The sequence below is a fragment of the Mesocricetus auratus genome, unplaced genomic scaffold (assembly GCF_017639785.1).
Source record: "Mesocricetus auratus isolate SY011 unplaced genomic scaffold, BCM_Maur_2.0 Super-Scaffold_100691, whole genome shotgun sequence".
Lineage (NCBI taxonomy): Eukaryota > Metazoa > Chordata > Mammalia > Rodentia > Cricetidae > Mesocricetus > Mesocricetus auratus.
In genome coordinates this window covers 27,818,759-27,839,623 of record NW_024429267.1, presented here as the reverse complement: position 1 = coordinate 27,839,623, position 20,865 = coordinate 27,818,759, and the positions used below count along the sequence as shown (strand labels likewise).

At 41.0% G+C, this 20,865-nt stretch overlaps 1 pseudogene; it reads right to left on the bottom strand.

Annotated features, from left to right (window-relative positions):
* Positions 1-1,178: 1,178 nt before the first annotated feature.
* LOC121137443 lies at positions 1,179-20,615 on the bottom strand (annotated as a pseudogene).
* Between the last annotated feature and the right edge of the window lie 250 nt (positions 20,616-20,865).

The window sequence follows — 20,865 nt, the reverse complement described above, 5'->3', positions numbered from 1 at the left end:
ATGAAATCACCAAATAATAGGGAAGATGGTCCCAACTATTGTCACCAACTGAAGCTTCCTATACTGAGAATGGCGTACTCTTAATTGAATTGTTGGCCAATGGGGGCCATGGGAACACCCAAACGTCTCAGAATGGTGCCAAGAATATACATTGCCTTCTTTCTCCTGATGAGAGGCCAATATCTGTTTCTGTGAGGAGTTCCTAGAGAAAATCTAAATAATGGAAAGATGAGACTCTGCCATAGAGCCAGTTGGCACAACTCTGGAATGTGAGTTTTGTGCATGGTAATAGATTAGATATGGATCAATTTACATTCTTCTATGTCCTGATATACAGTCAGACCAGCACGATTTATTGAACCGGCTTTCTTTTTTCAGTTGTGTATTTCTGGATTCTTTATTTTTTTTAATCTTTACGTTCCTTTATTGGAGCAAGATTCCTGACATATACAGTATGTATTTACTAAACAGAGTCCTGTGCAGATATTACCGACTATCGTCCCAACAGATTTCAGTTACACTTTGCCTATTATGGTATAGTTCCATTTATAAAGTTTTAGACATCAGAAAAATTTGACCAGGCTGTCCAAATATCATCTCTGAAAAAGTGGCAGTTAATTTTAGCTCTATTTTGCATTAAAAAGCTTATGCATCAGGTAGCTTCCCAAAGCATTATTCTCTGGCATTGAACAGACAGGAGCTCTTCATCCACCCAGATGCAGTCACATCTGAGAGCCTCTGCTACATACCTGGGACTGAGCACTCCTGACTGCATACTTTGACAGCTTACTTTCTTGGCCAGTTCACAATGTCAATGTAGACATATCAGCAGCTGTCCTTTGTACAGATGGCATTAGAGTAACAGGTCTGTGACACAATATAAGCAGATACTGTCATAATATCCAGGCAACTAAAGGCCCATTTAAAAAATGACAAATTGAGATAAAAATCAAAGGTCCATGTCCATGTTAGCAAACTGTATCCAATCACTCTGTTTCAAACATTAAGACATGGTTCAAATCCCTTTAACTCAGTCTGCATACCCCTGAGGTCATCCTGCAAAGTGCGTATCAAAAAAATACCAAGTTAGCGAGACAGATTTTGACATGATGTCATTATGCAGGTCAAACTTGGAAGGTCATACCGAGCATCTGCCCTGACAGAAAAGCATCCGGTCCTTTGTGTACACATTGACTTTATTGTAACAAAACAGCATATGCACTTCAACATTTAAAAATGAGCATCTTTTTCCTTCCAGTGAAAACCAAAAGAATAAAAAAAAATTAAGGTTACAGCAGAGAATGTCAATTCCAAATAAAACTCTACAGGTTCTGCTGATGCTCCCATTGAGTGGCAGGGCTCAAGTCATGGTTAGGAGAGAATTTTATTTTAAAAGTATCACCTTAAACTGCAAGGATATCTATGAAACATCACAAATAAACATGCCAAAGGAGAAGCCATGTGGTCACAATGCATACTTACCCCCACAAACACCTCAAACCCACCCTTGTTGACCTATACCCCCTTTTATGTTTTTTATTTTTATTAAATAAGAGAAAGTTACATGTTGGTAAATGCTAACTGTCTGTATTCACATAGAAACACTGTGTAATCTCTCAGCCCATATAAAGAGAAAGGAAAAAAGCTAGGATTCTATTCACTGCTACACAGGGGCCTAGCACCCCCAGCCTCCAGTAGAGCCCAGGGAGCCAGAGGGCTTCTCTTTTTTTCCCTACAGAGCATGTAGGTAGTGTTGAAACCATAGCCTGAGACAAGAATAAAAATCAATTTAGAACAGAAGAGTGGAGACTCTTTTCTTGTTGTGTTTTGCTCAAGGTATTTTCCCCCAAGTAAGCTGAGCACCATGGTGTTGAGAAGAGACCTCAAAAACAGGGCAACTGAGTACAAGAGGAATTGGGGAGAGAAGGGAAATGACTGCAACTTGCTCCCAGGGACTGGAGAAAATTAAAAAGAAAAGAAAAGAAAAACGAGGGCTGGAATCCATCAGTCTTCTGTGCTAGTCATCCTCACCTTCATCCTCCTCTCCTTCCTCCCCTTGTCATCATCTTCCTCTTCACCTTCATCTTCATGCCCTTCTTCATCAATCTTCCAAGCCTTTCTCTTTCTCCTCCTCCTCCTCCTCCTCATCATCTGCCTCTCTTTCATCATCCACATCAGGAACCAAATAGTACTGCAAGGGGTTTGGTCAAATATCGTTTTTGATGACCTCTCCTAACTCATCTGCACCTGCATCAGAATAGTCAGTAAACCAGGTCAAGAAGCTCTCTGGCTCTTCGTGCTGCCTCTTCCTGCTGGCCTTATTCTGCATTTGACTTGAGCGTTTTTTTCCAAATCCTTTCCAGATTTCCATTTGATTTCAGTGGACTCTCAGTGATGGATCACCACTCTCATTCAGATGAAATTCTTTAGAGAGAACTTTATTTTCAAAGTAAGGATTTCCAGCAAAATAAAAATCTATTCTGTAATCTGATTTAATGTCTTCAAATTCTGTCACTTCAACTCTGGTTAAGTAATGCAGAGCCTCTTCATCTTCCTCCCCAAGCAGTGCAGACACTTGTGGATGGTTGACAAATGTTGTTACACAAAAATTTGGAATTTTGGTGATCAATTTTGACCTCTTCTGAAAAAGTGGCTTTTGGAATTTGTTATATTTTTGTTCTACTTTCAAATTTTCCTCACTGGCTTGTTCATTAAGTCTATTTCATTTTGTACTTCGTCAATGTGTTCAATTGCTTCTTGCTGTTCTTTTTCTCCCTTAGGCAGGCGAAGAGAGGCCTACTTGTCCTCCAGTTTCACGGCAGGAACCGACTTGGGTTTCTTGGACTGAGGCAGGAGCACAGATTGCAGTTTCAGGGCCATGGAATGAGGGAAGTGACGAGAAGCCAGTGGCCCAAGCTCAAAGGAGGAATAAAGTCGCAGGACTCTGGCTTCTTTAAAAAAAAATCAGGTGTCCACTGATCAGAATACCTGTTATTATGCCAGTATCACGCAATTTTTATTACTATGGCTCTGGAGTACAAATTGAAATCAGGGATGATGATACCTCCAGTTTTTTTTAAACTTTTATTGATTCTTTAAGGAGTTAACATCATGCATTCAGGTCACACTAATATACCTGTCCCTTGCTCTTGCAAATCCCCCCCAAAAGAAAAACCACAACCAAAAAGAAAAGTGAGAGAAGACTTGCAGAAGTTGTAGAATAAATAGGGTAGTGTGTTGTGCAAAGCCTGGTCTTTTGTGTGCAACAGCCAGTGGGTGTCAAGGCTATTCATCTCACTCTTGTAACCCCGGATCCAGCTCTGTCACCTGTTCCAGGTGGTAATGGGTGAGGAGGTGAGGGCATCTTTCTCTCATCCATATTACTACATGAAGACAAGGGGTGGGGTGCAGTGCTCCTGCTCCTCAGGGATGGTTCGCCTATGTCTCTGACCGAGGAGTAAGAGTTAGTGTGTGGCCCAGGTGAAGTGCATGCCTGTAGTGATAGGTGGGGCCATCTCTCCTGAGTGTGGGGGCGGGGTCAGAACTCTCCTGAGGGGCTGGACCATCTCTCCTGCTTCAGTATCCATCAATGGGCAGAGCCAGCTATCCCAGGACCAGTGAAAGGTGGGGCTAGCTCAGCACAGCACGGTTCCAATGACCCCCACCCCAACAGGGACACAGTCATCATCAAAGACCCCAGCTGTAGTAGGACCACAGACTCACTCATGGTACTTGGCAACAGCTTGGGCCAGACATCACCATGGCCCTTAAGGCAGCACAGGCCACTCAGATCAGCATGGCCCTGGTGGCAGCATGGCTCTTGGACACCCTCATGGCCACAGGTGGTAGCCCAGATCAAAGGCATTTGTTTGGTCTTTGGTGGCAACAGAAAACAACTGAACTGAATTTGACATGGGGGCCTGACAGAGGCCTCAAAGGAGTTTCCCAGTGACAAAGGGTTACCTTGGCTGCCCCTTGTTGATCTATGTTCATTAGTCTAATGTCTGCCTTTGTTACACCTTCGTCATGTTCTGCTTGAAAAATGCATGTGGGTGTCAGTGAGGAGGCCTAGGCAGTCTATGGGGCCTTGCAGAGTAGATCAGTATTTATCCCTGGCATACAAATGGACTTTGGGTGCCCATCCCACATTGAAGGATGCTCTCTCAGCCTGGACTCTTGAGGGAGGGCCTATGTCCTGGCCTGAATGAAATGTCAGACTCTGAAGATCCTCATGGAGGAGCTCACCCTCCCTGGGGGATGGAAGTAGGGATTGGGTGAAGGGACTGGGGAACCTGAGGGGCGGGGTAGGAGGGGAGGTAGAGGGAGCTGGGATTGACTTGTGAAGCCAGCTTGTTTCTAATTTAAATAAAAAATAAGTTTTTTCTAAGAACACCCTGTTTACAATCCCTTTCTTGGTGACTTGGTTGCCACAATTAAACACTTGACATTTTTGTTTTTCTTCTAACCTCTGTAAATCACTTCTGCTATCCAAGCATCATCCTCATCATGAGATTCAATACTGATTGTATCCATTCCTCTAAGGGTGCTAATCTTGCCTTTAATGGCCTAATTACTTTTTGCATTGTGATTTAGCATTTTCAAAAGTCAGAGACTCAATTATTATTTGTCTAGCTTCTGAACTGGTATCATTCTATTTACTGCTGAAGTCAATCTTTGTAAGAAATCCTTTAAGGTTTCCTTTGAGCCCTATATAACTTTAATAAATGACTCGATTTTCTTTCCTACTTCTCCAATTCTGTTCCAAGCCTGCAAAGTTGCTTCATGGCATAAGTCTAGGGCATGTAGTCATCATATACAGATTGCCTTTGTACATCATCATAATCTCCCTCTCCAAGAAGTTTGTCTTGGGAGATTTCCATGCCTCTAGGCCTACATTGTTATCCAATGGTCTTAGCCTCTTCTTTCAGCCAGGTTCTCCATATTAATTGGGGACCAGGCTCCAAAACTGCTATAACCAAGTCTCTCCAGTATCTAGGGATAATTGTATTACAAACTGACCATAAATTTAACATCAGCTTCACAAAAAGTGAATGCATGCATATGAGACTATTGTTTCCTTGAATCTCCTTATAACATTTCCACAGGAGCTGATTTAACTCTTACACAGCCTTGGGGATATCTATCATTTGGCAGTTATTCCTGTAATGAGACTGGATGAACTAAAGCTGGTTATTTGAAAACTTTAGGCTGTTTCTCTCTATCCTTAGAAGACAATCCTGAAATTGTTTCTCCATTAAACTCCTCTTTCTGATTCTAAAAAGCTCTATGATCTGTTTTATTAAATTTTTCTAAAAATTGCACCTTAGCACTCATATTAACTAGCTTTTTAGTGATAAAACAAAAATGATAGAACTGATAATGTTTATAATTGACATTACATAAATCCTACCTGAATTAGTTAACCTCTCATTAAATTGTTCCATTTTCAAACTGTCAACTATATTATCATACAAAGAACTAACTTCCTCCATTGTAATAGTTTGCCATAATTTAATATGGGAAATAATTCTGTTTTAACTAATTCCCTTAAGAATTCCCTTTTTTTTTTTGAATTGCGATGCTATTAAACTTAACATTAAATATGTCTTTTTAGATAACGCATGTTTTTCCTGGTTATCATCAAAATGGAAAAATTGCTTGACAGATATTATGCCTTTGGTAAAATATAGTACTATTAAATTAATCCTAAGCACACTTCTCTTTCTTTTTATATATATATTTTTCAGTTTAAATTTAGATAAGAAACAAGGTTGCTTCACAAGTCAGTCCAGGGCCCTCTCCCTTTCCCTCCCCTCTTCCCGTGCCCTCCTCCCAACCCCCCCATTATCTCCTCATTTCCCCAGGGAGGGTGAGGCCCTCCATGGGGGTGCCCATAGTCTGTCATTTCATATAGGGCAGGGCCTAGACCCTTCCCCAAGAGTTCAAGGTGAGAGTGCACCTCACATTGTTGGATGGGAGTCCAAAGTCCGTGTGTATACGCGGGATGGGTACTGATCTGCTGCCCAAGGCTCAATAGATTACCTAGGCCTCCTCACTGACACCCACATTCAGGGGATCTTGATCAGTCCCATGCTAGATTCCCAGGCTAATGCCTGGGATTCAAGAGTTAACCTTTGTCAGGTCAGCTGTTTCTGGGGGTTAAACCAGCCCAGTCTTAATCCCTTTGGTCATCAGTCCTCCCTCTCTGTTACTGGCTTTCTTGAGTTCAGCTCAGTACTTAACCGAGCGAGTCTGCCTCTTCTTCGATCAACCACTAAATGAAGTTTCTGTTTCCCAGACTCTCTGGCCATGGGATTGTAGGCTGGCACTCCTCAGATCTATGTCTAAAATCCATATATGAGAGAGTACATGCCATGTTTCTCTTTTTGTGACTGGGATACCTCACTCAGGATGGTTTCTTCTAGTGTCATCCATTTGCCTGCGAATCTCAGGATTCCATTTTTTTTTTTCTGCTGAATAGTACTCCATTGTGTAAATGTACCACATTTTCTCTATCCACTCTTCAGTTGAGGGACATCTAGGTTGCTTCCAAGTTCTGGCTATTACAAATAATGCTGCTATGAACATAGTGGAACAGACATCTTTGTTGTATGAATGGGCATCTTTTGGATATATGCCTAAGAGTGGAGTTGCTGGGTCTTGTGGTAGGTTTATTCCCATTTTTCTGAGGAATCTCCATACTGATTTCCAAAGTGGCTGAACCAGTTGGCACTCCCACCAGCAATGGAGGAGTGTCCCCCTTTTACCACATCCTCTCCAGCATAAATTGTCGTTGGTGTTTTTGATTTTAGCCATTCTGACAGGAGTGAGATGGTATCTCAGAGTTGGTTTGATTTGCATTTCCCGGATGGCTAAGGATGTTGAGCACTTTCTCAAGTGCCTCTCAGCCATTTTAGACCCCTCTATTGAAAACTCACTATTTAGTTCTGCAGCCCACTTTTTAATTGGGTCCTTTGATGTTTTTGAGACTTGCTTCTTGAGTTCTTTGTAAATTTTGGAGATCAACCGTCTGTCAGATGTGGGATTAGTGAATATTTTTTTCCCATTCTGTGGGCTGCCTTTTTGTCTTGCTGACTGTGTCCTTTGCCTTACAGAAGCTTCTCAGTTTCAGGGGGTCCCATTCATTAATTGTTGATCTCACTGTCTGTGCTAGTGGTGTTATGTTCAGGAAGCTGTCTCCTGTACCAATTCGTTCAAGGATACCACCCACTTTCTCTTCTAAGAGGTTCAGTGTGGCTGGATTTATGTTGAAGTCTTTGATCCATTTGGACTTAAGTTTTGTGCATGGCAATAAACATGGATCGATCTGCATTCTTCTACATGCCAGCCTCCAGTTATGCCAGCACCATTTGTTGAAGATGCTTTCTTTATTCCATTGTATCTTTTTAGCTTCTTTGTTAAAGATCAGATGCTCGTACATGTGTGGGTTAATATCCGGGTTTTCAATTAGATTCCATTGGTCTACCTGTCTAATTTTGTGCCAATACCAAGCTGTTTTCAGGACTATAGCTCTATAATAGAGCTTGAGGTCAGGATGGTGATACCTCCGGACGTTGCCTTGTTGAACAGGGTTGTTTTGACTATCCTGGGTCTTTTGTTTTTCCATACAAAATTGATTATTTTTCTTTCAAGGTCTGTGAAGAATTGTGCTGGGATTTTAATGGGGATTGCATTGAATCTGTAGATTGCTTTTGGTAGGATTGCCATTTTTACTACATTGATCCTACCTGTCCAAGAGCATGGAAGATCTTTCCATTTTCTGAGGGCTTCTTTAATTTCTTTCTTTAAAGATTCAAAGTTCTTGCGATACAGTTCTTTCACTTGTTTGGTTAGCGTTACCCCAAGGTATTTTATGTTGTTTTTGACAATTGTAAAGGGTGATGTTTCTCTGATTTCTTTTTCAGCCCTTTTATCATCTGTATATAGTAGGGCTACTGATTTTTCTTGAGCTGATCTTGTAGCCTGCCACTTTGCTGAAGGTGTTAATCAGCTGTAAGAGTTTGCTGGTAGAGTTCTTTGGGTCATTGATGTAAACTATCACATCATCTGCAAACAGTGAAAGTTTGACCTCTTCCTTCCCAATTTGTATCCCCTTGATCCCCTTTGTTGTCGTATGGCAATAGCTAGAACTTCAAGTACCATGTTGAACAGGTATGGGGAGAGTGGACAGCCTTGTTTTGTTCCTGACTTTAGAGGAATTGCGTTGAGTTTCTGTCCATTTAGTTTGATGTTGGCTGTTGGTTTACTGTATATAGCTTTTATTATGTTTAAGTATGTCCCTGTTATCCCAGATCTCTCCAAGACCTTTATCATAAAGGGGTGCTGGATTTTGTCAAAGGCTTTTTCAGCATCTAGTGAGATGATCATGTGATTTTTGTTTTTCAGCTTGTTTATATGGTGGATTACGTTGATGGATTTTCGTATGTTGAACCATCCCTTCATCCCTGGGATGAAACCTACTTGATCGTGGTGAATGATTGTTTTGATGTGTTCTTGGATCCGATTTGCCAGTATTTTATTGAGTATTTTTGCATCAATGTTCATGAGGGATATTGGTCTGAAGTTCTCTTTCTTAGTTGTATCTTTGTGTGGCTTGGGGATCAAGGTTATTGAAGCCTCATAGAAAGAGTTTGGCAAAGACCCTTCTGCTTCTATTGTGTGGAATACTTTGAGAAGAATTGGTATAAGCTGTTCTTTGAATTTCTGGTAGAATTCTGCACTGAGGCCATCTAGACCTGGACTTTTTTTGGTTGGGAGACTTTTGATGACTGCTTCTATTTCCATAGGGGTTATAGGTCTATTTAAATTGCTTATCTGTTCTTGATTTAGTTTTGGCAAGTGATAGCTATCCAGGAAGTCATCCATTTCCTTTAAATTTTCAAATTTTGTGGAGTACAGGTTTTCAAAGTATGACCTAATGATTCTCTGGATTTCCTCAGAGTCTGTTGTTATGCCCCCTTTTCATTTCTGATTTTGTTAATATGCATGTTCACTCCCTGCTGTTTGGTAAGTTTGGACAAAGGTTTGTCTATCTTGTTGATTTTCTCAAAGAACCTACTCTTCGTTGCATTGATTCTTTGTATTGTTTTCCTAGTTTCTACTTTATTGATTTCAGCCCTCAATTTGATTATTTCCTGGCGTCTATTCCTCCTGGGGGAGTTCGCTTCTTTGTGTTCTAGAGCTTTCAGCTGTGCTGTTAATTCTCTAGTATAACTGTTCCCCAGTTTCTTCATGTGGGCACTTAGTGCTATGAACTTCCCCCGTAGCACTGCTTTCAAAGTGTCCCATAGGTTTGGGTATGTTGTGTCTTCATTCTCATTGAATTCCAGGAAGTCTTTAATTTCTTTTTTTTTTTTCCTCTTTGACCCAGGGATGGTGCAGTTGAGCATTATTCAATTTCCATGAGTTTGTAGGTTTTCTGCAATTTGTGTTGTTGAATTCTAATTTTAAAGCATGGAGTTATTCCAATTTTTTTGTAGCTGCTGAAGTTTGATATGTTGCCAAGTATGTGGTCGATTTTTGAGAAGGTTCCATGTGGTGCTGAGAAGAAGGTATATTCTTTTTTATGTGGATGAAATGTTCTATAGATGTCTGTTAATCCCAGTTGGGTCATTACTTCTATTAGACCCTTTGCTTCTTTGTTGAGTTTCTGTCTGGTATTCCTGTCTAGTGGTGAGAGTGGTGTGTTGAAATCTCCTGCTATAACTGTATGGGGCTTTAGATGAGATTTAAGTTCTAATAATGTTTCTTTTACGAATGTGGATGCCTTTGTATTTGGGGCATAGATGTTCAGGATAGACACTTCATCTTGGTGGGTTTCACCTGTGATGAGTATGTAATGACCTCCTTCATCTCTTTTGATTGATTTTATTTTAAAGTCTAGTTTGTTAGATATTAGGATTGCTACCCCTGCTTGGTTCTTGGGTCCATTTGATTGAAAACATTTTTCCCAACCTTTAACTCTCAGGTAATGTCTGTCTTTGAGGGTGAGGTGTGTTTCTTGTATGCAGCAGAAGGAAGGGTTCTGTCTTCGAATCCATTCTGCTAGTCTGTGTCTTTTTATGGGTGAGGTAAGGCCATTAATATTGAGGGATAATAATGACCATTGATTGCTCATCCTTCTTCGATTTGCAGTGGTTGTTGTTGTTGGAATTATGTGTGGAATTTCACCCCTTTGTTCTTTTGGCTGTTGGTAGAGAGGGATTCTCTAATGCCTATGTTTTTCTGGTTGTAGTTAGCTTCCTTGGGTTGGAGTTTTCCTTCCAAAATTTTCTGTAGGGCTGTGTTAGTGGATACGTTATTGCTTGAATCTAGTTTAGTTATAGAATATCTTGTTTTCTCCATCTATAGTGATTGAGAGCTTTGCCGGGTATAGTAGTCTGGGCTGGCATCCATGGTCTCTTAATGTAGGTAGAATATCTATCCAGGACCTTCTGGCTTTCTGAGTTTCCATGGAGAAGTCAGGTGTAATTCTGATAGGTCTACCTTTATGTGTTACTTGACCTTTTTCCTTAGCTGCTCTTAATATTCTTTCTTTATTCTGTATGTTTGGGGTCTTGATTATTATGTGGCGAGGGGATTTTTTTTTTTTTGTGGTCCACTCTATTTGGTGTTCTGTAGGCTTCTGGTACCTTCATTGGCATGTCTTCCTTAAGGATGGGAAAGTTTTCTTCTATGATTTTGTTGAATATGTCTTCTGCCCCTTTGAGGTGGATTTCTTCTCCTTCTTCTATACCTATTATTCTTAGGTTTGGCCTTTTCATGGTGTCCCATATTTCCTGGATGTTTTGTGTTAAGGATTTGTTGGACTTAAGGTTTTCTTTGGTTGATGAATCCATTTCTCTTAGTGTATCTTCAACACTTGAGATTCTCTCTTCCATCTCTTTATTCTGTTGGTAATGCTTGTATTGGTAGTCCCTGACTGTTTGCCCAGCTTTTCTATTTTCTGCCTTTCTTCAGATTGTTTTTTTTTTTATTGTCTCTATTTCAGTTTTCAACCCTTGCAGTGTTTGCATTACTTCTTGCAATTTTCGGGTTATCTTTTCGCCCATTTGTTGCCTTTTATGAATTTTTTGGTTTGTTCTTTCTTCCATTTCTTGCATTTTTTGGTTTGCTTTTTGTTCCATTTCTTGGATTTTGTGCTTTGTTTCTTCTTCCATTTCCTGCCTTTTTTGGTTTGTTTCTTCTTCCATTTCTTTCATTTTTTGCTTTGTTTTTTCTACCATTTCTTGCATTTTTTGCTTTGTTTCTTCTTCCATTTCCTGCCTTTTTTGGTATGTTTCTTCTTCCAATTCTTGCATTTTTTGCTTTGTTTTTTCTTCCATTTCTTGCATTTTTTGGTTTGTTTTTTCTTCCATTTCTTTGAGGGATTTCCCTATATCCTCTTTTAGGGCCTCTATCATTTTCATGAAAGTGGTTTTAAGGTCGTTCTCTTCTGCTTCGTTCGCATTGGAATGTTGGAGTCTTGCTGGTGTGGAGTCTCTAGAATCTTGTGGTGTCATATTTGTTTTTCTGTTGCTGAGTGTGTTTTTGTATTGTCTCTTTTCCATCTCTTCTTCTAGTGGGTGCAAAAAGAGCCCCTTACTGGTCTGGGGACCAGAGTTCCCTTTTGGTGGGTGCTAGCAAGTCCAGTAATCTGGTGGTTCTTCTATTCCTTGTTCTGGTCCCGTGGGTGGAGAAGAAGAACAGGAATCTGGGGCAATTAGCCTCCTACCTGGTCCCCTGGACCCTATGCTGGGTCCTGTTGTACCTGATCCAGAACAGCTACTCCCCTGGTCTCCCTAGCTCCTCTGGTTTCCTGGTCTCCTTGGTGGGAGGGAAGACCTGGAGTGTGCTTGGCTCCGGTCGGGATTTGAAACTCTGTGCAGTTCCCAGGCGATCCGCAGGCACTGGAACACAGGCCGGGAAGCCGGCCTGTTTACCTGATGCTGCTGCAGGAACAGCTGCCTCCGTGAACTACTCTGGTTTCCTGGTCTTGTTGGTAGGAGAGAAGACTTGGAGCCTGGGGTGCTTGGCTCCCGCCGGGATTGGGAGCTCTGTGCAGTTCCCAGGCAATCCGCAGGAACTGGAACACAGGCCAGGAAGCCAGCCTGTTTACCTGATGCTGCCACAGAAACCATTTTTTGGTTTTTTGAGACAGGGTTTCTCTGTACTGTTTTGGAGGCTGTCCTGGAACTAGCTCTGGAGACCAGGCTGGCCTCAAATTCAGAGATCTGCCTGCCTCTGCCTCCCGAGTGTTGGAATTAAAGGCATGAGGGGCCAACACGTGGCTTAAGAATGTTTCTTGTATCCATGATCTCTCCAAGATCTTTATCATGAAGGGATGTTGGATTTTGTGGAAGGATTTTTCAGCACATGATCATGTGGGGTTTTTTCTTTCCTTTTATTTGTATGGTAGATTACATTGATGAATTTTCTTATATTCAACAATCCCTGCTCTCTGGGATGAGGTCTACTTCATCATGGTGGATGTTCTGATATGTTCTAGGATTCGGGGTTCCAGTATTTTATTGAGTATTTTTGCATCCATGTTTATGAAAGAGATTGGTCTACAATTCTCTTCATTGAATCTTTGTATATTTTGGGTGTCAGGGTAACCATAACATCACAAAAAGTTTGTCAATGTTCCTTCCTTTCTACATTGTGGAACAATTTGAGGAGTATTGATATTAGCTCTTCTTTAAAATTCTGGTAGAATTCTGCACTGCAAAGATCTGGTCCTGGGATTTTTTTTTGATTGGGAGCCTTTTGATGACTATTTGTTTCCTTTGGGGTTATGGGTCTATTTAATTTGCTTGTCTGATCTTGACTTGAATTTTGATATGTGGTAATTATCCAGAGAATTGTCCATTTCCCTTAAATTTTCCACTTATTTGGAATACAGAGGGCTTTGAAGTACGACTTGTTTGTCTGAATTTCCTCAGTGTCTGTTGTTATGTTCCCCTTTTTATTTCTGATTTTGTTAATTTGGATATTCTCTCTCTGTCTTTTGGTTAGTTTGAATGAGGGTTTGTCTGTCTTGTTGGATTTCTCGAAGAAGAAACTCTTAGTTTAGCTGACGTTTTGTATAATTTTTTTTGTTTCTATTTTATTGAGTTCAGCCTTGAACTGTCTTCACCAAATCAGCCAGCAGTGACACTGGAATGGAGGCATAGCATGTCTGAACAGAGAACACAAGTGGTGAACAGGCTGGCTGAGGACAGCCATGTTCTGAGAGTGGTAACCCCAGGAGAGGGGGGTCTAAGGGAAGCATGCATCCCACAGGGGAGAGGAAGCCAGAAGTCAGAAAAACCACAAACAAGATTGCATGGGAGAAACACATCTGGCAGGAGCTGCCTGAAGGCAGAGTCAGCCAGTGTAGAGCAGGTAAGTCCAGCTGCTGCCACTTGGAGTCCAGGTGCTCTGGAGTTTGGGGTCTGTGGAGTTTGTTGCAGATAGACTGCAGCAACAACAACAACAACAACAACAAAATTCCAAACTCACTTTCAGGCTTGGGGAAGAGAGAAGAACCTAGCCTGTGAGGTGGGAACTCTAACAAGAGTCCAGTGTGAATCTCCAGCATGTGCTGATGGCTGCAAGTCCACAGGCAATTGTCTTGTTCATGAATTCATGCCTTACAATTGGTGCCATGTGTAGCATGAGTCCTAATTGATCTTAATAAAAACCTGGAGTCAGATATTAGGGTGTGAGAGCTAAAGATCAGAGAAGCAGAGCAGCCAGACACTAGAACTCTAACATCTATAAAATCCTCAGGCTGAAAAGCAAATGATTACTTGTCTTCCCCTGCCTTGTATTCCTTTCTATGCCCAGTCATATCACTTCCTGTCTATCTGTACAGACCTCCAGACCTCTATGGCTGTACAGTGGCTGGTTCCACCCTCTGATCTTCAGGCAGGCTTTATTTCTTAGAGGACAAAGTATCACCACAGTTGTGCATTGGACAGTGTGTGGAGTCTTATCTGGAGTTTCTATGACCAGCCTGGCCTCCCATAAGGCAGCCACGGCTGTGGGCCCTAGTCTGGAGCCCAGGGGAGGAGGTATCTACCTTTTTTGCCTTCCAAGATTCTATAGAACAGGTCACTGGGATCTTAACACTCAAAGGCTTTTGTAGCCAAGGTCTCCAATCTTTCCACAACGTTCCCCAAATCAACATGGTCAAATCTATTACAGCGATACCCCACTATACTGGTAATAAACTGTCTTATTTTGGAGTACTATTGCTGTGATCAAACACCTTCACCAAAACAACTTGGGGAGAAAAGGGTTTATTTGGTTTACACTTCCTTATTATGTTCAAAGCCAGGACAAAAACTCACTCAGGACAGGAACATGGAGGTAGAAACTAAATCACAGGCAATGGAGAAATCCTGCTTACTGGCTTGCTCCCTATGGACGCTCAGTCTGCTTTCTTATAGAGCCCACCATCTGCAGCCCAGGGAAAGCCCTTTCAACAATGTTATGCTCATTCCCTCATTGATATTTAAGAAAATGCTGGCCCACAGTCCACTGTTATAAAGGTATTTTGTCAAAGAGGGTTCCCTTCCTCAGATGACTGTAGCATGAGTTAAGATTAAATAAAAATAGCCAGGACATCTGTGTTCCTGCCTGGCACCAATAAGATAGTAAAATGTTACAAAGCTGGATGTATACATGGATGAATATACGTATACACACACATATAAACTGCTATATGCTGTTTATATGTGTGCTATAATTCAATGAGGTTCCTCAGCATGCTTACTTAAAAAGGGCTCTAGCAGTGAACTAAGGGCTTTAGCCTTTGTCCTAATGAGTAACTCTGACAAGTTTGAACAAACAAAACAAGATAAAAACCACTAAGAGCTGGGTGTTATCCTAACACTCAGGAGGCAGAGGCAGGTGGATCTCTGTGAGTTGAACGCCAGCCTGGTCTACAAAAGCTATGATAAAAAAGTTATGATAAAAGATAAGCTACATATAAAGACTTTAGACACACAATGATAGGACAGATGATACTTTCTTTAAATCTTACTAAATGTTAATGGCCAAAATATCGTAACTATGTTCTTACTTTATAACTGTTCTGTTATATATAATTTGACTATGTTAAAGTTAAAACCTTTCTTTTTTTTAGACAGAAAAGAGGAGATGATGGGAGATGCCATTCTGTAAATCTGTCTCTTATTGGTTGTTGAATAAAGCACTGTTTGCCAATAGGGAAGCAAGATAGGTGGGACTAGGAGTCAAGGAGGATTCTGGGAAAGAGAGGCAGAGTTGGAGTCACGATGTACCCGCCATAGGAGTAAGAGGTCTGGACCCTTTCTCCAGTAAGAGACATATTTAGATTAACAATTATGGGTTAAATAATTAAGTCAGAGCTAGCCAGTAAGAAACAAGCAAACTGCCAACAGCTTCATAATTAATATAGCATCCTGTGTGTTATCTGGGGACTGCAATTGTGGCAGGGTCCAGGCAGATGGAGGGGCAGGCTGCACTCTACATGTAACATTACAGCAGAAAATACTTCAAATATACTAAAATGCCGCACTACACCTGCAGAAAAAAGGTTGGGCAGGGAAACTGATGGATCCAGGAGAAAACTTGTATATTAGGGAACTCCTGGCAACATCCAGGAAACTTAAACATCCATTCGTCACAATCAAGGAGCACACCAACCTGGCTCACTGGCTTCTCTATATAAATATGGATAAATGGCCATGTAGAGAGGAAATTGGACCGATTACCCTCCTTAAAACACACAAGAAGTACAACCATACATCCAACACATAGGTTTCTCTTCCTAAGTGAGGAATTGATTCAGACTCCTACAACCCAGTCCAAAGAGTCCCTCACTACCAAATCCCAGTAATATTTCCCTGAGATGCAACTCTGCGATCTCCAGAAGGCAGTATAGCATCCAAGAAAAATCTATAGATGGGTCCTGATGGTGAGGTCTGAAGCTAGATCTTCTCATGACATTAAATAAGTTTTTCTTGCAAGGGGCAGAGTTTTTTCTAGAAAGAATACTTGTCCTGTGGGAAGAGTCAACATTTTAGTTGAAATCACCATTTACATTTCTCAGGTAAGAGAAGTTCTGGAGTCTTCTTGGATTTTAAAAACAAGATAAGACTAGGGGTTAAATGTGGCTCAGACACATCAAAGTCAAGGATTTCCACAAGAAACAGAATAGAATGATTAAAAGTTTTGTGACTTTGTAGATGATGTCAAGAAGGGAGCCTCACTCTACTTCTGGCAGGAGACTTTTAATTAAACCTGGCAAAAGGAAGATGTGTATATTGCAATGACAGCAAACACTTCTCATGGGTCTAAATAAAAAGCTCATTCCTTAGATGTGAGTAGTGATGGCTTTCATAATGGTGTTGTGATTTCCAAGTAATTAATCATATTTATACTATAGGAAGAGCTAAGTATGCTTTAGAAGTGTATCCGTGGTAGTAACTGTCCTCCTTTAACCTCTGGTTCTTGATACTTATTTCCTGGGAGCTTACAGTTGATTTTTAGATCTACAAGGAGGGTTCAGATTCTGTCTCAGTTTTTTCCATTTTCATTGCTCATGATATGACGCTTTGTTTAATTACTTTATGATTTTTCTTTTTCAGTCCCTTTTAGACAAGGTCTTGTTATTCATCCTTGAATGGCATGGAACTCACTATGTTGACCAGAATGTCCTCAAACTCAATGGCAGTCCTCACTTCTCAATGCTTTTAGAGTTGGGATTATTAGTGTGCACCCTATCTTGTGTATTTTAAAACTATAGATTATACCTATAAAATAAAGGATCATCTGGCAGCATCACTATTCCTGACTTTAAGCTCTATTATAGAACGATAGTAATTAAACAGTGCCATACTGGCATAAAAACAGACAAATAGATCACTGGAATCTTATCGAAGACCCTGATATTAAAAACTCACACACATATGAACACCTAATTTTTAACAAAGAAGCTAAAAATATAAAATGGAAAAAAGAAAACCTATTCAACGAATGGAGCTGGTGTAACTGTCTTCAACATGTAGAAGAATGCCAATAGATCCATATCTATCACCATGCAAAAAAACTCAAGTCCAAATGGATCAAAGACCTCAATATAAATTCATCCACACTGAACCTCATAAAGAGAAAGTGGGAAATTCATTTGAACTCATAGGCACAGGAGACCACTTCCTAAATAGAACACCAGTAGTACAGGAACTGAGAGCAACAATTAAAAAAATGGGACCTCCTGAAACTGAGAAGCTTCTAAAAGCAAAGAAGAAAGTCAACAAGAATGGGAAAAGATCTTCACCAACCCAACATCTGACAGAGGCCTGATATCCAAAATATGCAAAGAGAGAACTCAAGAACTAGATGCCAAACTACCAAATAATCCAATTAATAAATGGGATACAGACCTAAACAGAGAATTCTCAGCAGAACAATCTCAAATGGTGCAAAGACACTTAAGGAAATGCTCAACATCCTCAGTCATCAGGGAAATGCATATCAAAACTCTGAGATTCCATCTTACACTCATCAGAATGGCTAAGAAAAGAAACACCAATGACAGCTTATGCAGGAGACAATATGAAGAAAGGGGAACACTCCTCCATTGCTGGTGGGAGTGCAAACTTGTACAGCCTCTGTGGAAACCAGTATGGTGATTTATCAGAAATCAGGAATCAAGTCAGGTGGTGGTGGAGCATGCCTTTAGTCCCAGTACTCAGGAGGCAGAGGCAGGAGGATCTATGTGAGTTTGAGGCCAGCCTGGTCTACAAAAGCTAGTCCAGGACACCCTCCAAAGCCACAGAGAAATCCTGTCTAGGGGAAAAAAGAAACTAGTGATCAACCTACTTCAAGACCCTGCAATACCACTATTGGGCATATACCCAAAGGAAGAAATTCACTCCACAAGGACATTTGCTCAACTATGTTCACAGCAACATTATTCGTAATAGCCAGATCTTAGAAGCAACCTAGATGCCCGTCAACTAAAGAATGGATAAAGAAAATGGGGTGTATTTACACAATGGAGTACTCACTACTCAGCAGTAAGAAACAATGACATACTAAAACTTGCAGGCAAATGGACAGAACTGGAATAAACCATCCTGAGTGAGATAATGCATAACAAGAAACACAAATATAGTATGTACTCACTCATAAGTTAATACCAGACATGAAGCAAAAGATACCCAGCCTACAATCCATAACCCCAGAGAAGCTAGAACCCTCTTCAAGGAGTAGATGGAAGCAGAGGCAGAAATCCACAACTTACCAATGGGCCAAGCTCTTGGAGTACAACAATGGAAGTGAGGGAGGAGAGATAATATGACCAAAGGAGTCAAGAAGATGAAGGGGAAACCCACAGAATCAGCTGACCCAAGCTAGTGAGAGATCACTGACTCAAGTCTGACAAATGGGGAACCTGCATTAAGACCAAACTGGACTCCTTTTATATAGGTGACAATGGTGCAGCTGGGACAATATATGAGGCCACTGGTAGTGACTCCAAGATCTAACACCTGATGTACAAACTGACTTAGTGGAGCCCATTCTATATGGAGATACCTTGCTCAGCCTAGACAGGAGTGTGGCGGGTGGAGGGGTGCCTTGGTTCTGCCTCAATGAGATGATGGACAGACTTAGTAGACTGCCTAGGGGAGGCCTTACCCTCTCCAAAGAGCAGATGGGACGTAAGGGGGGGTGGGGGAGGAGAGGAGGGAGGGGGAGCTGGGATTGGAATGTAAAAAAATAAACTAATAAAATTTTTAAAGACTATAATGTAGTATAAGAAATCAATTGCTAAAATGTTTAAAGGAAAATAACCAAATATATCCATCAATGGGTACACTTAATTTGAATTAGACTATCCTTAATTAATTTGCCATTCCTTATGCCTCAATGAATAACTGATACTCTCTTTTCTGCCATGATTACACACAACATGATATTGATATTCGTTTCTGTTTGTTTGTTTGTAAAATGCCCACATAATTAAATAAGATTATAATGTGATTACCTAGACATCATTCTGGGGAAGTAAATATTTCTGTGTAAAGGTTATCTCACTGTTGAAGAGTACCTCTGGTCATTTCATCATTGTTCACACTCACCTTTGAAGGACTGGAACCTTTCAGTCAGTCCAGTGATGGGCAGGGCACTGAGCTCTGGTTTCATAGCCTGGGGCATGCACAGCTGCATTGACTCACTCCTGAAAGGAGAAGAAAATATTGATCTGCCTAATGCTAAAGACATCTTTAGAGTGATTAGGAAAAAAACCTCACTCCAGGTTCAGACAAATGGCTCAGGGAATAAATCTCTTCCTATACAAGTCTGGCAACTTTAGTTTAACCCTTGGAACTCACAACGGAAGACGAAGACTGTCTCCTGAGCTGGGAGTTGGTGGCTGACTCATTTAATACCAGCATTCCATCCTCCTAAAGGGAATTTTTAAAAATATTTGCCTCAACCAGATTTTAAGCATGAACCTCATACTCACTCTCCACCGATTTGTCATACTATTCTCTGCCTCTAGATTCTCCTGATTTTCTTGGATCTTCTCCCATAGAGATGCCATTTGTTTTAGAAGTTTCTCCTGTAATATGAATATCAACAATGAATATCAACTTAATAAACAGCCTGGTGGACAATAAATACAATCAGTAAGGGAAAGTAAAAGGAGCACAGTATTCTTTTTTTACTTTTTGTAACAATGAATTTTAGATTTCAAAACACTGAATATCATACCTCTTTGCTCAAAAGAAATGATTGATAATTATGACTAATGTCTTGATAGTATGAATAAGATTGGGATTCCCGGGTGCTTCTCTCTCTAGTTGACTATACAAAGTACTTTCATATTTAGTCTTCAGCCATAGACACTTTTAAAAGATATGAATTTAGTGTTTCCTTTCCAGTGACCTGGGCATGAAGTATCACTCAGTAGAAAGATAGGCTGGCCATGCGGTGGTGGAGCACACCTTTAATCCCAGCACTCAGGAGGCAGAGGCAGGCGGATCTCTGTGAGTTCGAGGCTGGGCTGGAACGATAGCCTCTGAAACAATACAGAGAAACCCTGTCTCGTAAAAACCAAAAAAAAAAAAAAAAAAAAACAAAGAAAGAAAGACAGGCTGTGTCTCCCAAGGGATCTTTATTTGTTTGTTTGTTTGTTTGTTTTTGGTTTTTCGAGATAGGGTTTCTCTATATTGTTTTGGAGGTTGTCCTGTAACTCACTCCTTTGCCTCCCAAAGTGCTGGAACTAAAGGTGGGCATCACCAACGCCCAGCTTTCCAAGGGATCTTAACATTCAGTCACCCTTTCTTCATTAGCTGTTAATAAAGTGCCAGCATCCCAAAAAACAGCGGCTTCCTCATAATCAGGACAAGCGTCTTGCTGTGTTCTGCTAAGCCTCCCTCTTCAGCTTTCACATTCTCTCCCAAGCATCACTTACCATTTGGCCCTCAGCAGCTGCTCCAATGGGGCTGTGTGTGAGCACTGTGCTCTTGGGAGACAGAGCAGCGTTCACAGAGGTAGATCCTGTTTTCCACACAGGAAATCTGCTTGATATCCTTGTGGGTCACACACTCATGCTCTTGGAGCTCAGGGACTTCAAGAGCCTGGCTTGTCTGGCAAGGCAATGGACACCACCTTCTTCAGGAAAATGTTGGTTTTGGAGTCCTTTTCCTGGCATGGTGTCCTACACATAGGGCAATGGACAGTAACTTTGATGTCTTTCCAGAAAAGGTGGAGGCAGGCCCAGCAGAAGCTGTGGCCACAGCTTATGGTGACTGGGTCTGTGGGGCAGCCCAAGCAGATGAAGCCGGTGAGTTCTTTCCAGAAGGCTTGGGAAATGCCTGACTCCAC